General features: G+C 49.5%; 1 non-coding gene across 1 annotated transcript; it reads right to left on the minus strand.

Annotated features, from left to right (window-relative positions):
• Positions 1 to 14,014: 14,014 nt before the first annotated feature.
• LOC140403711 (U1 spliceosomal RNA) lies at positions 14,015 to 14,172 on the minus strand. The gene has a single exon (XR_011938393.1). It is a non-coding gene; the product is annotated as a U1 spliceosomal RNA (small nuclear RNA).
• Between the last annotated feature and the right edge of the window lie 5,887 nt (positions 14,173 to 20,059).

A 20,059-nucleotide genomic window follows, 5' to 3' on the forward strand; every position in this document is an offset into this window, starting at 1 on the left:
ACATGACATCCACAAATCCCTCCCAGTATCTCCTAAGTTTTGGGTATGCCCAGAAAATGTGGACGTGATTCGCTGGCCCTCCCGCACACCTAGCACATTTATCCTCCACCCCCAAAAATTTACTCATTCGGGCCACCGTCATGTGGGCCCGGTGGACGACCTTGAACTGATCAGGCTGAGCCTAGCACATGTTGCAGTTGAATTTACCCTACTCAGGGCTTCCGCCCATACCCCCTCCTCCATCTCCTCGCCGAGTACCTCCTCCCACTTGAGCTTCAGTTTCTCTGTCTGGGACTCCTCCCCTTTCATAAGTTCACGGTAAATATTTGAGACTTTCCCCTCTCCTACCTCTCCCCTAGACACTACACTGTCCTGGATCCCATTTGGTGGGAGGCGTGGAAAGGATGGGACCTGTCTACGTATGAAGTCACGCGCTTGCAAGTACCAAAAGTCATTCCCTCTGACTAGTCCAACTTTCTCCTCCAAGGCCCTCATGCTCGAGAAGCTCCCACCCAACAACATATCGCCCATCCTTCCCACCCCCGCCTAACGCCATGCTCGGAATCCACCGTCCAATCTATCTCTGTCTTAAAGACACTCAGTGATTTCGTCTCTACAGCCTTCTGCGGCAAAGTGTTCCACAAATTCACCACCCTCTGGCTGAAGAAATTCCTCCTCAGCTCTGTTTTAAAGGACCGTCCCTTTAGTCTGAGATGGTGTCCTCTGGTTCTAGTTTATCCTACAAGTGGAAACATCCTCTCCCCGTCCACTCTATCCAGGCCTCGCAGTATCCTATAAATTTCAATAAGATCCTCCCTCATCCTCCTAAACTCCAACGAGTACAGACCCAGAGTCCTCAACCGTTCCTCATACGACAAGTTCTTCATTACAGGGATCATTCTTGTGAACCTCCTCTGGACATTTTCCAAGGCCAGCACATCCTTTCTGAGATACAAAGCCCAAAACTGCTCACAATATTCCAAATGGGGTCTGACCAGAGCCTTATACAGCCTCAGAAGTACCTCCCTGGTCAGTAACGTTTCCCAGTCCATCATAGCCAGCTCATGCCTCATATCATCATAGTTACATTTATTGAGGTTCAGGACCCTGGTCTTAGAATCAACTATCTCACTATTCATCTAGATAAAGAATTGTACCATATTATGGTCACTCATCCCCAAGAGTTCTTTCACAACTAGATTGCCAACTAATCCATTCTCATTGCACAACATCCAGTCCAAGATGGCCTGTTCCCATGTTGGTTCCTCAACATACTGGTCCAAAAAAACATCCTGTACACACTCCAGAAATTTCTCTTCTATTGTACTGTGACTAATTTGAGTCACCCAATCTACGGAACTTGGCTACAAATTTCTGCTCGGTGATTTTGCATTGTCGCACGTCCTGAAGGCCACCTTGGAGAACGCTTACCCGGAGATCAGAGGCCTAATGCCCTTGACTGCCGCACACATGAGTATGGCCTCAACCGGGACCTTGGATTCATGTCGCATTACATTCACCCCCCCCACCATCTGGACTGGGCTTGCGAAATCCCACCAACTGTCCTGGCTTGAGACAATTCACACCTCTTTAACCTAGGGTTACCCCTATCTCTGGATCTGTAAAGACTTAATTACCTGCAAATGCTTGCATTCAAAGCATTGTCTTGCATCTTTGACTTTGTCTATATATGTTTCTGGAACATACCTCTTCATTCACCTGAGGAAGGAGCAGTGCTCCGAAAGCTAGTGATTTGAAACAAACCTGTTGGACTTTAACCTGGTGTAAGACTTCTTACTGTGCTCACCCCAGTCCAACGCCAGCATCTCCACATCATTCCCAACATTGCCACTGCAGTTCGGTGGTCTGAATGTCACCCCCATGAATGTTTTTAGCCCCTTGATGCTTCTTAACTCAACCCAGACAGATTCCACATCATCTATACTAATACCTTTCCTCAATATTGTATCAATATCTTCTTTAATCAACAATGCAACTCCGCCACATTTTCCTTTCTGTCTGTCCTTCCTAAAACTGAATAGCCCTCAATGTTTAGTTCCCATCCTTCGTCACCTTGGAGCCATGTCTCCGTAATCCCAACTATATCATATCCCTTTACATCTATCTGCACAACTTATTCATCCATTTTTTTTTGAATGCTCCACGCGTACAAAACCTTAAGGCTAGTCCTTTTAATGTTCATTGTCACGTTCCTACTATTTCTTATGATGTGGAGATGCCGGCGTTGTACCCAGGTCCCGGTTGAGGCCGCACTCATGTGTGCGGAACTTGGCTACAAGTTTCTGCTCGGTGATTCTGCGTTGTCGCGCGTCCTGAAGGCCCCCTTGGAGAACGCTTACCCGGAGATCAGAGGCTGAATGCCCTTGACTGCTGAAGTGTTCACCGACTGGAAGGGAACATTCCTGCCTGGTGATTGTCGCGCGATGTCCGTTCATTCGTTGTTGCAGCGTCTGCATGGTCTCGCCAATGTCCCACGCTTCGGGACATCCTTTCCTGCAGCGTATGAGGTAGACAACGTTGGCCGAGTCGCACGAGTATGTACCGCGTACCTGGTGGGTGGTGTTCTCACGTGTAATGGTGGTATCCATGTCGATGATCTGGCACGTCTTGCAGAGATTGCCATGGCAGGGTTGTGTGGTGCCGTGGTCGCTCTTCTGAAGGCAGGGTAGTTTGCTGCAAACAATGGTTTGTTTCAGGTTGCGTGGCTGTTTGATGGCAAGTAGTGGGGGTGTGGGGATGACCTTGGCAAGATGTTCATGTCATGATATTCAGGTAAACATCATGGTGCAAACAGACATAGATACTGATGGACAGATCAACGGACCAATCAACACACACACACAACACCACAGCCAATCACAGGCAAGAGCATACGCACTACAAAACAGGCACACGACACTTCCCGCGAATTCCAGCAGGAGACAGCTCAGGGCACAGAGCTCACAGCAAGCCACTCAGACATCCACCATGTGCTGAGTGCCACTCCAAGATAGTGTTAGGAATAGGTCCACAGATTCAAGGGTTATGATCGAACCTCAGTAACCAGTTTACCACTGTAAATAAATGTTAGTAATAAAACTGAGTTGTACCATTCGCAACCGTGTTGGTTCTTCTGTGTAGCAGAGCACCCAACACATCATTGTACCAGGATTGGAACCCAGTAACTGTGGGACCTACCTACGAATCCTCAGGAATCTGCCATCCTGCACCAGGGACACCGTCAGCACACCGCAGCCGTTACAAATCGCTGGGAACCTCGGCGTCAATTGGAAGCTGTTCAAACGGCGCTTCCAGCTCTTCCTGGAAGCCAACGAAAAAGAGAGCGCTTCGGACACCAGAAAGATCGCCATTCTCCTCTCCACGTCAGGTCAACACGCCATCCATGTCTACAACTCCCTGCTAGGCGCACAGGCATGCAAGGTTCTCCACCTCGTGCAACGGGTCCACGCTCTGTCTCCAGAAGGCACATCTGACTTCCCGGATGCAGAATTCAGGGCACAGCTCCAATCGCTCCTCGCCCACAACCAGGAGGCATTCGAGGGCATGGGAACACTGCCCTACACCTACAGAATATGGCTCAAACCGGACGCCACCCTGGTCATTCACGCACCTCGCAGGGTCCCAGCGCCACTCAAAGACCGCCTCAAGCAGCAGCTGCAGGATCTCCAGGACCAAGGGGTGCTATCCCGGGTCACGGAGCCCATGCCATGGGTCAGCTCCATGGTGTGTGTTAAGAAACCCTCCGGCGAGCTCTGGATCTGCATTGATCCAAAAGACCTCAACAACAACATAATGAGGGAACACTACCCCATACCCAAACGGGAAGAGATCACGAGCGAAATGACCCGGGCTAAAATCTTCACAAAACTGGTGCCTCGAAGGGTTTTTGGCAAACCCAACTGGATCAGTCCAGCCGAAAGCTGTGCACCTTCAACACCCCTTTCGGCAGGTTCTGCTATAACTGAATGCCATTTGGCATCATCTCGGCATCCAAGGTCTTTCACAGGATCATGGAACAGATGATGGAGGGCATCGAAGTGGTGCGCGTCTACGTGGACGACGTCATCATCTGGTCCACCATACCACAGGAGCACATCAATCGTCTCCAGCGCGTCTTTGCGTGCATACGGGAAAACGGCCTGCGCCTCAACCGAGCCAAGTGTTCTTTCGGCCAAACCGAGCTGAAGTTTCTGGGAGACCACATATCCCGGTCAGGGGTCCGTCCGGATGCAGACAAGGTGAGCGCCATTGCAGCCATGCCACAACCGGCAGACAAGAAAGCAGTGCTACGCTTCCTAGGCATGGTCAACTTCCTGGGGAAGTTCATTCCCAACCTTGCCTCCCACAAGACGGCTCTGCGCCACCTAGTCAAGAAGTCCACGGAGTTCCAGTGGCTGCCCACACACCAGAAGGAATGGGAGGAGCTCAAAATTAAGCTCACCACAGCCCCGGTATTGGCGTTTTTCGACACATCTCGTGACACTAAAATTTCGACTGATGCCAGCCAGTCCGGCATTGGGGCGGTACTCCTACAGCGGGATGACACTGCGTCATGGGCCCCGGTCACCTATGCCTCACGGGCCATGACCCCCACAGAACAGCGCTACGCGCAGATCGAAAAGGAGTGCCTGGGTTTGCTAACCGGAATAGACAAGTTCCATGACTACGTGTATGGTCTCCCCAAGTTTACCGTTGAGACTGACCATCGCCCCCTGGTCAGCATCATACATAAGGACCTGAACGAGATGACCCCTCGCCTCCAGCGCATCCTACTTAAACTCAGGAGGTATGACTTCCAACTGGTCTACACCCCGGGAAAGGACCTTATCATTGCGGATGCCCTATCTAGAGCAGAGAGCACACCGCCCGATTCGGAGGGGTTCATCTGTCAGGTCGAAGCGCAGGTGGCCTTCTCATCGGCAAATCTGCCAGCTGACGACTCCAGTCTGGCTCGTATTCGCCGGGAGACTGCGGCTGACCCCCTTCTACAACGGGTGATGCGCCACATGACGGGAGGGTGGCTCAAAGGACAATGCCCGCAGTTCTACAATGTCCGGGACGACTTGGCAGTCATTGATGGTGTCCTCCTAAAGCTGGACCGGATTGTGATTCTGCACAGCATGCACAAACTGGTCCTCGACCAACTACACAAAGGTCATCTGGGGGTCGAGAAGTGCAGACTGAGGGCCCGAGAGGCGGTATACTGGCCGGGCATCAGTGATGACATTGCCAATATGGTGCTCAACTGCCCCACCTGCCAAAGGTTTCAACCGGCGCAACCTCCTGAGACACTTCAGCCCCATGAGCTGGTGACGTCCCCCTGGGCGAAGGTGGGTGTGGACTTTTTTCACGCGCTCAGCAGGGACTATGTAATCGTCATTGATTACTTTTCAAACTATCCAGAGGTCATACGCCTGCACGATTTGACATCGTCCACTGTCATAAGGGCCTGCAAAGACACCTTCGCTCGCCACGGCATTCCGATTATTGTCATAGCGTCAATGGGCCCTGTTTTGCCAGCCAGGAATGGTCGTCCTTTGCTGCTTCGTATGGCTTCACACACGTGACGTCCAGCCCTCTGCATCCCCAGTCCAATGGAAAGGCGGAGAAGGGCGTTCACATCGTCAAGCGGCTCCTCTGCAAGGCTGCTGCTGCTGGATCGGATTTCTGCCTAGCCCTGCTGGCCTATCGCTCGGCCCCACTAGCCACTGGCCTCTCACCAGCCCAGCTGTTGATGGGTCGCGCCCTCAGGACCACTGTGCCATCCATTCTGGTACCCAAAACCAACCATGCTCCGGTACTACACAGAATGCAACAGCAGCGCATTCGCCAGAAGATGGCATATGACACACGGGCAACTGATCTTCCCGCTCTGGCGCCTGGAGACGACGTCCACATCCACCTACCAGAAGGTGGCTGGTCAGCACCTGCTGAGGTTCTCCGACGCGTGGCTCCCCGCTCATTCCTGGTGCGCATGCCTGATGGATCCATTCGCAGGTGCAATCGCCGGGCTCTTCGCCTACTTCCACGCTCGCTACGGGAACGTACACCCGTACCACGCCCTCCTGTTGTTCCTGATGTCGACTTCGTGGAGCTTCTTGCCACCATGCCCCTTCCATCGTTGCCCGTGGCCAGGCCCATTCCTCAGCCGGTGGATCCTGACCCACCCTTGAGGCGGTCAACCCGAATTCATCGCCCACCTACTAGACTGGACTTATGAGCCTGTTTGTACATTGAACTCATAATACCACTGTGTTAATATGTTTCTGTTCTTCCTTGTCGTTACAGGAGTTTGTTTTGTCGTTCAACATTTCCGCGACCTTTGTTTATGGTACAACCTCGCACCCGACATCACCCCTTGTATATAGTTTAGCCCCATGTACATGCTGTAGATATTGCACACACACACATTCAGCTGCACTCAGTACACATCTCTATTTATAAACACATAGGCACATGTTCTTGCAAAAAAGGGGGGATGTCATGATATTCAGATAAACATCATGGTGCAAACAGACATACATACTGATGGACAGATCAACAGACCAATCAACACACACAGAACACCACAGCCAATCACAGGCAAGAGCATACACATTACAAAACAGGGAACACGACACTTCCTGCGAATTCCAGCAGGAGACAGCTCAGGGCACAGAGCTCACAGCAAGCCACTCAGACATCCACCATGTGCTGAGTGCCACTCCAAGATAGTGTTAGGAATAGGTCCACAGATTCAAGGGTTATGATCGAACCTCAGTAACCAGTTTACCACTGTAAATAAATGTTAGTAATAAAACTGAGTTGTACCATTCGCAACCGTGTTGGTTCTTCTGTGTAGCAGAGCACCCAACACATCATTGTACCAGGATTGGAACCCAGTAACTGTGGGACTTACCTACGAATCCTCAGGAATCTGCCATCCTGCGCCAGGGACACCGTCAGCACGCCGCAGCCGTTACAAATCGCTGAGAACCTCGGCGTCAATTGGAAGCTGTTCAAACGGCGCTTCCAGCTCTTCCTGGAAGCCAACGAAAAAGAGAGCGCTTCGGACACCAGAAAGATCGCCATTCTCCTCTCCACCTCAGGTCAACACGCCATCCATGTCTACAACTCCCTGCTAGGCGCACAGGCATGCAAGGTTCTCCACCTCGTGCAACGGGTCCACGCTCTGTCTCCAGAAGGCACATCTGACTTCCCGGATGCAGAATTCAGGGCACAGCTCCAATCGCTCCTCGCCCACAACCAGGAGGCATTCGAGGGCATGGGAACACTGCCCTACACCTACAGAATATGGCTCAAACCGGACGCCACCCTGGTCATTCACGCACCTCGCAGGGTCCCAGCGCCACTCAAAGACCGCCTCAAGCAGCAGCTGCAGGATCTCCAGGACCAAGGGGTGCTATCCCGGGTCACGGAGCCCATGCCATGGGTCAGCTCCATGGTGTGTGTTAAGAAACCCTCCGGCGAGCTCTGGATCTGCATTGATCCAAAAGACCTCAACAACAACATAATGAGGGAACACTACCCCATACCCAAACGGGAAGAGATCACGAGCGAAATGACCCGGGCTAAAATCTTCACAAAACTGGTGCCTCGAAGGGTTTTTGGCAAATCCAACTGGATCAGTCCAGCCGAAAGCTGTGCACCTTCAACACCCCTTTCGGCAGGTTCTGCTATAACTGAATGCCATTTGGCATCATCTCGGCATCCAAGGTCTTTCACAGGATCATGGAACAGATGATGGAGGGCATCGAAGTGGTGCGCGTCTACGTGGACGACGTCATCATCTGGTCCACCATACCACAGGAGCACATCAATCGTCTCCAGCGCGTCTTTGCGTGCATACGGGAAAACGGCCTGCGCCTCAACCGAGCCAAGTGTTCTTTCGGCCAAACCGAGCTGAAGTTTCTGGGGGACCACATATCCCGGTCAGGGGTCCGTCCGGATGCAGAAAAGGTGAGCGCCATTGCAGCCATGCCACAACCGGCAGACAAGAAAGCAGTGCTACGCTTCCTAGGCATGGTCAACTTCCTGGGGAAGTTCATTCCCAACCTTGCCTCCCACAAGACGGCTCTGCGCCACCTAGTCAAGAAGTCCACGGAGTTCCAGTGGCTGCCCACACACCAGAAGGAATGGGAGGAGCTCAAAATTAAGCTCACCACAGCCCCGGTATTGGCGTTTTTCGACACATCTCGTGACACTAAAATTTCGACTGATGCCAGCCAGTCCGGCATTGGGGCGGTACTCCTACAGCGGGATGACACTGCGTCATGGGCCCCGGTCACCTATGCCTCACGGGCCATGACCCCCACAGAACAGCGCTACGCGCAGATCGAAAAGGAGTGCCTGGGTTTGCTAACCGGAATAGACAAGTTCCATGACTACGTGTATGGTCTCCCCAAGTTTACCGTTGAGACTGACCATCGCCCCCTGGTCAGCATCATACATAAGGACCTGAACGAGATGACCCCTCGCCTCCAGCGCATCCTACTTAAACTCAGGAGGTATGACTTCCAACTGGTCTACACCCCGGGAAAGGACCTTATCATTGCGGATGCCCTATCTAGAGCAGAGAGCACACCGCCCGATTCGGAGGGGTTCATCTGTCAGGTCGAAGCGCAGGTGGCCTTCTCATCGGCAAATCTGCCAGCTGACGACTCCAGTCTGGCTCGTATTCGCCGGGAGACTGCGGCTGACCCCCTTCTACAACGGGTGATGCGCCACATGATGGGAGGGTGGCTCAAAGGACAGTGCCCGCAGTTCTACAATGTCCGAGACGACTTGGCAGTCATTGATGGTGTCCTCCTAAAGCTGGACCGGATTGTGATTCCGCACAGCATGCACAAACTGGTCCTCGACCAACTACACAAAGGTCATCTGGGGGTCGAGAAGTGCAGACTGAGGGCCCGAGAGGCGGTATACTGGCCGGGCATCAGTGATGACATTGCCAATATGGTGCTCAACTGCCCCACCTGCCAAAGGTTTCAACCGGCGCAACCTCCTGAGACACTTCAGCCCCATGAGCTGGTGACGTCCCCCTGGGCGAAGGTGGGTGTGGACCTTTTTCACGCGCTCAGCAGGGACTATGTAATCGTCATTGATTACTTTTCAAACTATCCAGAGGTCATACGCCTGCACGATTTGACATCGTCCACTGTCATAAGGGCCTGCAAAGACACCTTCGCTCGCCACGGCATTCCGATTATTGTCATAGCGTCAATGGGCCCTGTTTTGCCAGCCAGGAATGGTCGTCCTTTGCTGCTTCGTATGGCTTCACACACGTGACGTCCAGCCCTCTGCATCCCCAGTCCAATGGAAAGGCGGAGAAGGGCGTTCACATCGTCAAGCGGCTCCTCTGCAAGGCTGCTGCTGCTGGATCGGATTTCTGCCTAGCCCTGCTGGCCTATCGCTCGGCCCCACTAGCCACTGGCCTCTCACCAGCCCAGCTGTTGATGGCTCGCGCCCTCAGGACCACTGTGCCATCCATTCTGGTACCCAAAACCAACCATGCTCCGGTACTACACAGAATGCAACAGCAGCGCGTTCGCCAGAAGATGGCATATGACACACGGGCAACTAATCTTCCCGCTCTGGCGCCTGGAGACGACGTCCACATCCACCTACCAGAAGGTGGCTGGTCAGCACCTGCCGAGGTTCTCCGACGCGTGGCTCCCCGCTCGTTCCTGGTGCGCATGCCTGATGGATCCATTCGCAGGTGCAATTGCCGGGCTCTTCGCCTACTTCCACGCTCGCTACGGGAACGTACACCCGTACCACGCCCTCCTGTTGTTCCTGATGTCGACTTCGTGGAGCTTCTTGCCACCATGCCCCTTCCATCGTTGCCCGTGGCCAGGCCCATTCCTCAGCCGGTGGATCCTGACCCACCCTTGAGGCGGTCAACCCGAATTCATCGCCCACCTACTAGACTGGACTTATGAGCCTGTTTGTACATTGAACTCATAATACCACTGTGTTAATATGTTTCTGTTCTCCCTTGTCGTTACAGGAGTTTGTTTTGTCGTTCAACATTTCCGCGACCTTTGTTTATGGTACAACCTCGCACCCGACATCACCCCTTGTATATAGTTTAGCCCCATGTACATGCTGTAGATATTTCACACACACACATTCAGCTGCACTCAGTACACATCTCTATTTATAAACACATAGGCACATGTTCTTGCAAAAAAGGGGGGATGTCATGATATTCAGATAAACATCATGGTGCAAACAGACATACATACTGATGGACAGATCAACAGACCAATCAACACACACACAACACCACAGCCAATCACAGGCAAGAGCATACACATTACAAGACAGGGAACACGACACTTCCTGCGAATTCCAGCAGGAGACAGCTCAGGGCACAGAGCTCACAGCAAGCCACTCAGACATCCACCATGTGCTGAGTGCCACTCCAAGATAGTGTTAGGAATAGGTCCACAGATTCAAGGGTTATGATCGAATCTCAGTAACCAGTTTACCACTGTAAATATATGTTAGTAATAAAACTGAGTTGTATCATTCGCACCCGTGTTGGTTCGTCTGTGTAGCAGAGCACCCAACACATCAGTTCATCTTCATCGATGACATGTTGAAGGCTGCGAAGAAGATGTTGTAGTTTCTCCACTCCGGGAAAGTACTGGACGACAAAGGGTACTCTGTCGGTTGTGTCCCGTGTTTGCCTTCTGAGGAGGTCGGTGCGGTTTTTTGCTGTGGCGCATTGGAACTGTCAATCGATGAGTCGAGCGCCATATCCTGTTCGTATGAGGGCATGTTTCAGTGTCTGTAGATGTCTGTTACACTCCTCCTCGTCTGAGCAGATCCTGTGTATACGGAGGGCTTGTCCATAGGGGATGGCTTCTTTAATGTGTTTAGGGTGGAAGCTATTTCTTACAGTATCATTATCTGATACAGGCCCTTGATTGCTCTGCCAATCACTTTTCTTATTCTCCTTTCTGTCTTTTTCTCTTGTTCTTGATTCCCCTTGCTCTGAATCTTTTAAAAAAAAATTATTTAAGGTATTTATAAATAAACATAAGACACAACTACCACCAAGGTCAAAAAGATAATCAAAAGATAACATACAGATCACATCGTAACTCAATGAGTAACCAACAATTGTAGCCCACCCTCCCTACCATACCCCCCTCCCCCCCACCATCTCTGCCTCCACTTTTTCTTGTTAACGCTAAAGCCCCCCCCCCCCAATCCCTGCTGACTTAACTGTCCTGGAAGAAGTCAATGAACGGTTTCCATCTCCAGGCGAACCCTTCCATCGACCCCTTTAGGCAAATTTGATTTTCTCCAACCTGAGGAAATCCGCAAGGTCGCTCACCCACACCCCCGGTTTCGGAAGCTCTGGTCCCTCCACCCCAACTGGATCCATCTCCGGGCTACCAGAGAGGCAAAGGCCAGAACATCGACCTCGCTCAACCCCTGGACTCCCGGATCTTCCGACACTCCAAACACTGCTAATTCTGGACACGGAACCACCTTCAGCCTCAGTACCTCAGACATCACTACAGCGAACCCCCACTAAAATCCCTGCAACTTCGGGCAAGCCCAAAACATGTGAACATGATTTGTGCCCCCCCCCCTGCACACCGCCCACACCTATCCTCCATCCCCTCAAAAAACCTACTCATTCTAGCCTCCATCATACATGCCCTATGGACTACCTTAAATTGGATGAGACTCAGCCTGGCGCACGAAGTGGACCCATTCCCTGCTCTGAATCCTTACATAGGTTCCCATCCCCCTGCCATATTAGTTTAAATCCTCCTCAACTGCTCTAGCAAGTACACCCCCCCCCCCCCCCCCCCCCCCCCCAAGGACATCAGTCCCGGTCCAGCCCAGGAATAACCCGTCCAATTTGTACCGGTCACACCTCCCCCAGAACCGGTCCCAATGCCCCAGAAATCTAAAACCCTCCCCCTCGCACCATCTCTTCAACCACGTATTCATCCGATACATCCTACTATTTCTACTCTGACTGGCAGGTGGTACTGGTAGTATTCCTGAGATCACTACCTTTGACGTCTGACTTCTCAACATTCTTCCTAACTCCCTATACTCTGCTTTCAGGACCTCATCACTTTTTTAACCTATGTCATTGGTACTGATGTGCACCATGGCCACTGGTTGTTCACCCTCCCCCTCCAGAATGTCCTGTAACCGCTCCGGGACATCCTTGACCTTAGCACCAGGGAGGCAACATACCATCCTGGAGTCTCGTTTGTGGCCACAGAAACGCTTATCTCCCCTTACAAACGAATCCCCTATGACTATTGGATTCCCACACTTTTTACGCCTCCCCTCTGCAGCACAAACAACTGTGGTGCAACAAATTTGGTTGTTGCCGCTTTTCCTTGAGAGGTTATTCCCCCCAACAGTATCCAAAATGGTACATGTTTTGCAGGGGAATGGCCACAGGAGATTCCTGCACTGCCTGCCTAGCTCTCTTGTTCTGCCTGGTGGTCACCCATTCCCTTCCTGCCTGTGGAGTCTGAGCCTGCAATATGACCACCTCTCTAAACGTGCTATCGTTGACACTCTCTGCCTGGCGGATGCTCCACAGTGTCCTCAGCCGCCGCTCCAGCTCCAAAACGTGGGCTTCCAGGAGCTGTAGCTGGAGACACTTCCTGCACACATGCCGGCCCCGGGCACTGGCCTCCCACATGGAGCAAGAGGAGCAAACCAAGGCTTCAAGTTATCCTACCATGTCTAACCCTTTAGCACTCACAAACAAATGTTTTCCGAGACTCTCTATTTTCTGGGAAAAGCAGAGCTGCCCAACATCCAGCCTGTTCCTACACTTGTGTCATTTAAATTCATATCTCCTGCTCCTTCCAAGTTGGCCAAACTAGACTAATCTATCAATAGGCACACAAACCAGCCCTTTCACCATTTAATAAAACTCTATCAGATCACCATAAGTCTCTGATGCTCTAAACCAAATACATCCAGCTTCCTAAGTCTATCGCGGTTCTTTAAGTTTGCTCTCCTATGAACCTTTTCCAAGTCACTAATTTTCCTTCTTAGTTTAACAGTTAATGATCGTTTTTTGAAATATAAGTTTTACTGATTAACAGGGTGGGATATATATGTTCAATCAGGTTAGATTGATAATGTGTTATACTGTGCACACAAGTTGTAAAATGCGCCAGTAATCAATTGGAAATTAATCCTGCGCTAATTACTATAGGTCACAGCTGTTAATTCCCTAGTGTTATCTCACATCAAGAAATTGGAACAGCCTGGCAGGTGGATTAGATGTTGACCATTTCCATCAGCTAAAGAAAAAGATGCAGAAGACTTGTGTTGTTGGCTAAAATGGGATGGAAGGCTTCAGGATTATGTTGTCATCCTTAAGCAAAGACACAAACAGAGAGGTTGGTTCGGAGAATTCTGGTTCACATTAACCATTGACCCACATAAAATATGATCAGGGGATAAAGATTATGCTTCTGTAAATACTGCACCTTGAAAAGCTGTCCATTCAGCTAAAATATGCTCCTATATCTATATCTATAAAATATATTTTTAAACCTCCATCCAGTCTACTAAACCTTACTTCCTGATGTTATTTTTCTGTCACACTTGTGTAACAATATATCCATTGTAAATTCCTGTAGCCACAGTTATAACATAAACATGTCACATTGCAGTAACCCAATCCCAGGAGTGATGACACTGTAGCGCATCGGTTTTACGCCCCTCGGCACCTCAGCTTATACTGTAATGACTCCCCCATGCCTAAACCAATTCTACATTTCTACCTCCCATATTGTCATTATTTTGCTATTTAACTATGTATGATATTACATCCATATTATATAAAATTAGGAAAGAATGTATGACTTTAAAATAATGATGGAGTCATATCTACACAACGTAGTCCAATTATCCTTCACCTTGTAACTCTGCTTAATTTGAATGCTGGCATAGAACTGTACTGACCTTTTCTGTGCAATGATTAACAGATGGGCGAATGCAGTCCCCTACTACCACAAATTTTGCAGTCGAGTATCTCGCATTTGGGGACGATGCAGGCGTCAGCACACCCGAAGTGCAATGGGCTAGCCTCGTCCTGGGCGAACCATCTTCTTGAGCATGGTTTCTCCTCTGCCATGTAAGTATCACATGGGCTTTTATATTCAATAGCAGATACAATAATTTCAAGGCTGAAAATTAACAATAAGATACCAAAAATAAAACTAGCTCACATTGATACCGCGTCTTGTCACATCTCAGAAACACCTCAAAGTGTTTTTGAATATCGCGAGTTATTTTGTATATGCAGTTGTTTTGTAAGCTTGACATTTGTTATTGGGACGATATGAGAGGGGATCGTTAAAGATGTCCTTCAGTATCTCTGGAAAAGGGTAGAGGTCAATGCAAATTTACAACAAGACTTCCCAAAAAGATCACGTTGTACAAATGCGTTAAGAGTTTTTTGGGGAAGTCTCTAGTACAGTGGAGGAGGGAAATCCAGTAAATGTTGTTTATCGAGACTTTCAGAAAGCCTTTGATAAGGTACGTCACTAGATATTACACAAGGTAAGATCTTGTATTACAGCTATGAAGAATTTGTGAAGGCCTTGAGGCATAATGGTAGTGCCCCTATCACTAGCCAGAAGCCAGAAGCTCTGGGTTCAAGTCCCACGCCAGGAATTGTTGGCCACAGAATGAGGAATAACATGGTTCATTGGACTGATAATCAGCTCGGAAATCCTTCCATCTTCCCCCACTAATCCCCAAAGGGTAAAAATCATTGTTGGTGTGAAGATTTGCGTTTTTAAAAATCAAGAATTTGAAAAGCTCGTTCAGGAAATAGCTCCAATACCACAGCCAATAAGCTGTAGATAATGTGTGCTTCAGGCTGGTGACATCTTACTAGTGACGTCTCCCCCACCAAGTGATTCTAGGCTTGCTATCTTCATGCCCTTTATTAATGACCTAAACAGTGGTTAGGATTCTAGTCAGTGGGGTTGCAAGTGATGCCAACATCTGTGCAAGGGTTCAGATTTTTGCCATCAAATCCAAAAGGATTTTGATATGCCAGGGTATGGGCCACAATGGCAAATTATATTTAATTTTGATAAATGTAGTGACATGCATGTTGGTAAACCCAATATATAATACACACATAATTTGCAGGGAACAACACTGAAAGAAATTAAGCAAGAGAAAGGACCAGGGTTGCATTGCAAAAGCACTGAACGTTCATGACCAATATGGAGCAACCGTAACAAAAGCTATAAGGTATTAATAAAACCATTTGGAATGAATCAAAAGGCACCATTTTGACACTTTACAGGTTGCTGGTTGGGTTGCACATGCCATAGTTTTGGAGTCCCCAAAGCAGTGGGAGCTATAGCAGTGGAAAAGCCTTGATTCGGACTAAGGTTTCATCGAATGGACTTCAAAGATTGTGAACGCTTGGGTGTAGTGCAGTTATGGTCATAACTCACTCTTTTGCATGTAAAGTTTTTGTGATCTGTTTCACAATTTGGACGGGATTCTGCCAAATTAATCCATTGTCAGGCTGAAAATGATGTGAATACTTCAGACCTAAGTAACCAAGTTGAGCTCATTCTGGTTGCAACTGCATGGGACAAAATATGAGGTGGGAAGAGCTCAAGCATTTGTAGATTTTGCCAATGGCAGGGGTAACGTGTCAAGCTATTAAAATAAAAGCAAAGACATGGTAAATTTCTCCCTGTTGGACACATGACGCACCTGCCTTTGTGTCACAAATGATTGTATCTGAAAAAACTCCGCACTCTTCCTCCTGCTTGGCAGATTTCTGACTCAATATTTCCATTGCATCACCTGAGACTTAGGCTTCTATTGCTAAAACGACGAGCTTGAAAATAGTTATCCAATTCCACCCACACTCCTTAAAATAATTGGATAGAAATTAGTTTGTGAAGAATAAAGGCAGAGTTTAATGATTGTACTGTGACTAATTTCAAGTTAAATTGCAATAAACATATAGTTCCTGCCCTTAATAAGTATGAAGCATAGGTACATGGGCTATGGGAGGTTTACCGAGATGAGCGCCTGGTACAATGGGGCCATGAGTGAGCTATAGATTACCTGCAAATGGACTTGAGTCTACAGCACTGGTAAGAATGTGGAACTCCACTCTGTGCATGTGTCCACAACTGAACCCAGTTCTGCAGCAGGTGTTTGGGAACATGACACTCATGGAATGTCCATGATTCTCCGAACGTCACAATGATACACAAGTCTGTAGTACCATCTGCACGTGAATCTGAGGGATTTATCATTATCTGTTAAAAGCACCATTTCAGTTGCCTTTTGTAGAAGCACTAGACCACTGACCATTGCAAACTAATTTCAGAAGTTCCCATCGGGGGGCAGCACGGTGGCGCAGTGGATTAGCCCTGCTGCCTCACGGTGCTGAGGTCCCAGGTTCGATCCCGACTCTGAGTCACTGTCCGTGTGGAGTTTGCACATTCTCCCCGTGTTTGCATGGGTCTTGCCCCCACAACCCAAAGATGTGCAGGCTAGGTGAATTGGTCATGGTAAATTGCCCCTTAATTGGAAAAAATGAATTGGGTACTCTAAATTTATATAAAAAAAGAAGTACCCATCGTAAAAGAATGACAGATACCCAAGACAAAGCAGCCCGCTTGATGGGCACCCATTCACAAACATCCACTCCCTCCACCACCGACACACAATGGCAGCGGCGTGTACTGTCTACAAGATGGCACTCACCAAGGTTCCTTAGACAGCACCTTCTACCCCACAACGGGTGCCATCTAGAATGACAAGGGCAGCAGACTCGTGGGAACACCACCACTTGGATGTTCCTCTCCAAGCCACTCACAATCCTGACCTGGAAATATATTGCCGTTCCTTCACTGTCACTGAGTCAAAGTCCTGGAAGAAAGTATTGGAAAGACTGGCAGTCCTTCTTTTTTTATAAATTTAGAGTATCCAATTATATTTTTCCAATTAAGGGGCAATTTAGCGTGGCCAATCCACCTACTCTGCACATCTTTGGGATGTCGGGGTGAGACCACAAACTTCACACAGACAGTGACCCAGAGCCCGATCGAACCTAGGACCTTTGCGCCGTGAGGCAGCAGTGCTTAACCACTGGGTCACCGTGCCGCCCGGTAAGACTGACATTACTTAAAGTTGACAAGGCACTGGGACCGGATGAGATGCAACCAAGAACATTGAAGGAAGTGTGAGTGGAAATTGCAGGGACACTAGTCATTATTTCTCAGTCTTCCCTCGGCTCAGAGGAAGTGCCAGAGGACTGGAGAAATTATGTCCTTGTTCAAAAAATGTTGTACGGTTAAGCCCAGCAAAATACAGACTAGTCAATTTAACTTCAGTGGTGGGGAAGCTTCTGGAATCAATTATTCAGGGTAGAATTAATAGTCACTTGGAAAGACTTCCGGTGACAGAGGGCGGGAGGCGGCCGCACAATGGAGGGCTCCCGGTCGGCAACGGCATTTTCGGGGCTTTAAGCCCGGTCCCAAGGTCCGCGGAGGCGGCAGAAGAAGGGAGAAGGCACGGAGGATGCACAGTGGAGACACAGGAGGAAAAAAGGAAAAAAGAAAAATGTCGAGGGTGAGCAAGAAAACGGCCGGAAAAAAAAACAGCTGGAGGTCCATCGGGGAGTGGAAAGGTCACCGCGGGGTCACTAAGGAAAATGGAGGCTGGAGCACCAGGGAAGGCCGCACTGCTTACGGCTGAAGAAATTACTAAGGTGATGGCTGCGGAATTTGAAAAGCAGTTGGCGCAGATTGCGAAATGCATGGAGACGGTGAGGAAGGAGATGAGGGAGGTTTTGAGTGTGCTGGTGGAGGAGGCGGTTTCCCCGGTGAGGACGGAGGTGGCGAGCGCAGTGGCGGAGGTGCGAGAGCAAGGGGAGGCGCTGAAGGAAGTGGAGGAGGCGTTATTGCAGCACGGTGATCAACTTGCCTCGATGGAGAAAGAGATGCGGAGGGTGATGGATACTAACAAGGATCTGCGAGGAAAAATGGAAGACCTGGAAAACAGATCCAGGCGACAGAATTTGAGGATTGTGGGGCTGCCCGAAGGAGTTGAAGGACCGAAGCCGACTGAGTCATTTGCCGCGATGCTGGCAAAATTATTGGGGGAGGGGGAGGATCCCTCCCGATATGAACTGGATCGGGCTCATCGGTCGTGGAGGCCTATACCAAAGGCGAGTGAGCCACCAAGGGCAGTGACTCTGTGCTTCCGTAGGTACAGGGTGAAGGAGAAGGTCCTGAGCAGGGCGAAGCAGAAGCGGGTGGTGCAGTGGGCTGGAGCTGGTATACGTGTATACCAGGACTTTACGGTGGAGCTGGCAAGGAGGCGGGCTGCCTTCAACCGGGGGAAGAGGGCACTGTACATTAGCAAGGTGCGGTGTGGCATTGTATATCCAGCGAAGCTGAGGGTGACTTACAAGCTCAGGGACTTTTATTTTGGAACGGCGGAAGCAGCGGAGAAGTTTGCGAAAGCAGAAGGACTGTGGCAGAACTGACAAATTGAGGAATAGCCATGTGCCGATGTAACCTCATGACTGTATTTTCTTCTTTTTTGTATCACTGCACGCGGGTGTAGAGATTAAAGGAGCCAATGTGGTATATATTTGGACAAGGGAAGGGACGGGACTTTCACTCGAAATGAGAGTTCTTTGGGGTGTAGGTGGATATGCGGAGTTTGTGCGCTAAAAGGGGATCTTTGGGCTTTCCTAGGGCCGGGCAAGTGGGAAAGGGACCCGGGCGGGGGCCTCCACGCTGGCCGGTTTAAGCCGGCCAGGGAACGGGAGTGAGGTGGGGGGAGGGGCTGCGGCCATCGGAGCCTGGCAGAACAGGGTCCGAGTGGTCTAGCCGGGGTGGAAAGTTGGGGGGAAGGAACCGAGGTTGGGAGGAGGAGTTTTACAAGAGGCAGTGGACAGGAGGAGCTGGAGACCTGCGGGGGGAGGGGGGGGGGGGGGGGGGGGGGGGGAGCTGTGTAAGATTAAGGGGGACTACGGGTAATCCCTGATTCCTTTTTGCCATTTGTTTATGTAAACATGCGGTTGAGGTTTGGGGGTTGGTGGGTAGATGGGATCGTTGTTATTATGGGGACTGACATATCTTGCTGATTATTGTTTTTATTGTTTATTGTTGATGGATGTAAATGTGGGACAAAATGTGAAAACGGAGGAGAATAAAAAAAATAGTCACTTGGAAAAATGTAGTTTATTCGAAAGAGCCAGCATGGATTTCTTAAGAAAAAGGTCATGTTTAACTTACTTGCAGTTTTTTTTTAAGAGGTAACAGAGAAGGTTGATGAGGGTAATTCTGTTGATGTGGTGTATGTGGACTTCCAAAAGGCATTCAGTACAATACCACACAACAGACTTGTGAGAAAAGTTATAGCTCATGGGATAAAAGGGACAGTAGTAGGTGGATAGAAAATTGGATGAGTAATAGTTAATGGATAGTTTTTGGGCTGGTGGAAGGTTTGTAGCAGAGTTCCCCAGGGGTCAGTATTGGGGCCCTTGGTTTTCCTTATGTATATTAATGATCCAGATCTTGGTTTACAGGGGACAATTTCAAAGTTAGTGGGTGATACAAAACTTGTAAATGTGGTGGAGGCATGTTCAATCAAGATATTCAAGAGGGCTTTGTATGATTTTGTGAATGTAAATAATGTGCAGGGTTATGGGGAAAAGGCAGGGGAATGGTACTAAGTCATAATGCTCACTCAGAGCTGGTGCAGACACAATGGGCTGAATGGCCACCTTCTGCACTCTAACAATGCTGTGATTCTGTGAATTCCCTCCCTAACAGCTCTGAGGGTGTACCTACACCACATGGACTGCAGAAGGCACCATCTTGTCAAGGACACTGAGGGATGGGCAACAAATTCTTGCCTACCTAGTGATGGCCACATCCCAAGGATGAATAAAAAGAACCTGACGTATTGTTACCTGATCGATACACTGTAACAGACTGTGCCTTTCCATCTGGTCGCCCCTATCTAC

The sequence above is a fragment of the Scyliorhinus torazame genome, chromosome 28 (genome assembly GCF_047496885.1).
Source record: "Scyliorhinus torazame isolate Kashiwa2021f chromosome 28, sScyTor2.1, whole genome shotgun sequence".
Lineage (NCBI taxonomy): Eukaryota > Metazoa > Chordata > Chondrichthyes > Carcharhiniformes > Scyliorhinidae > Scyliorhinus > Scyliorhinus torazame.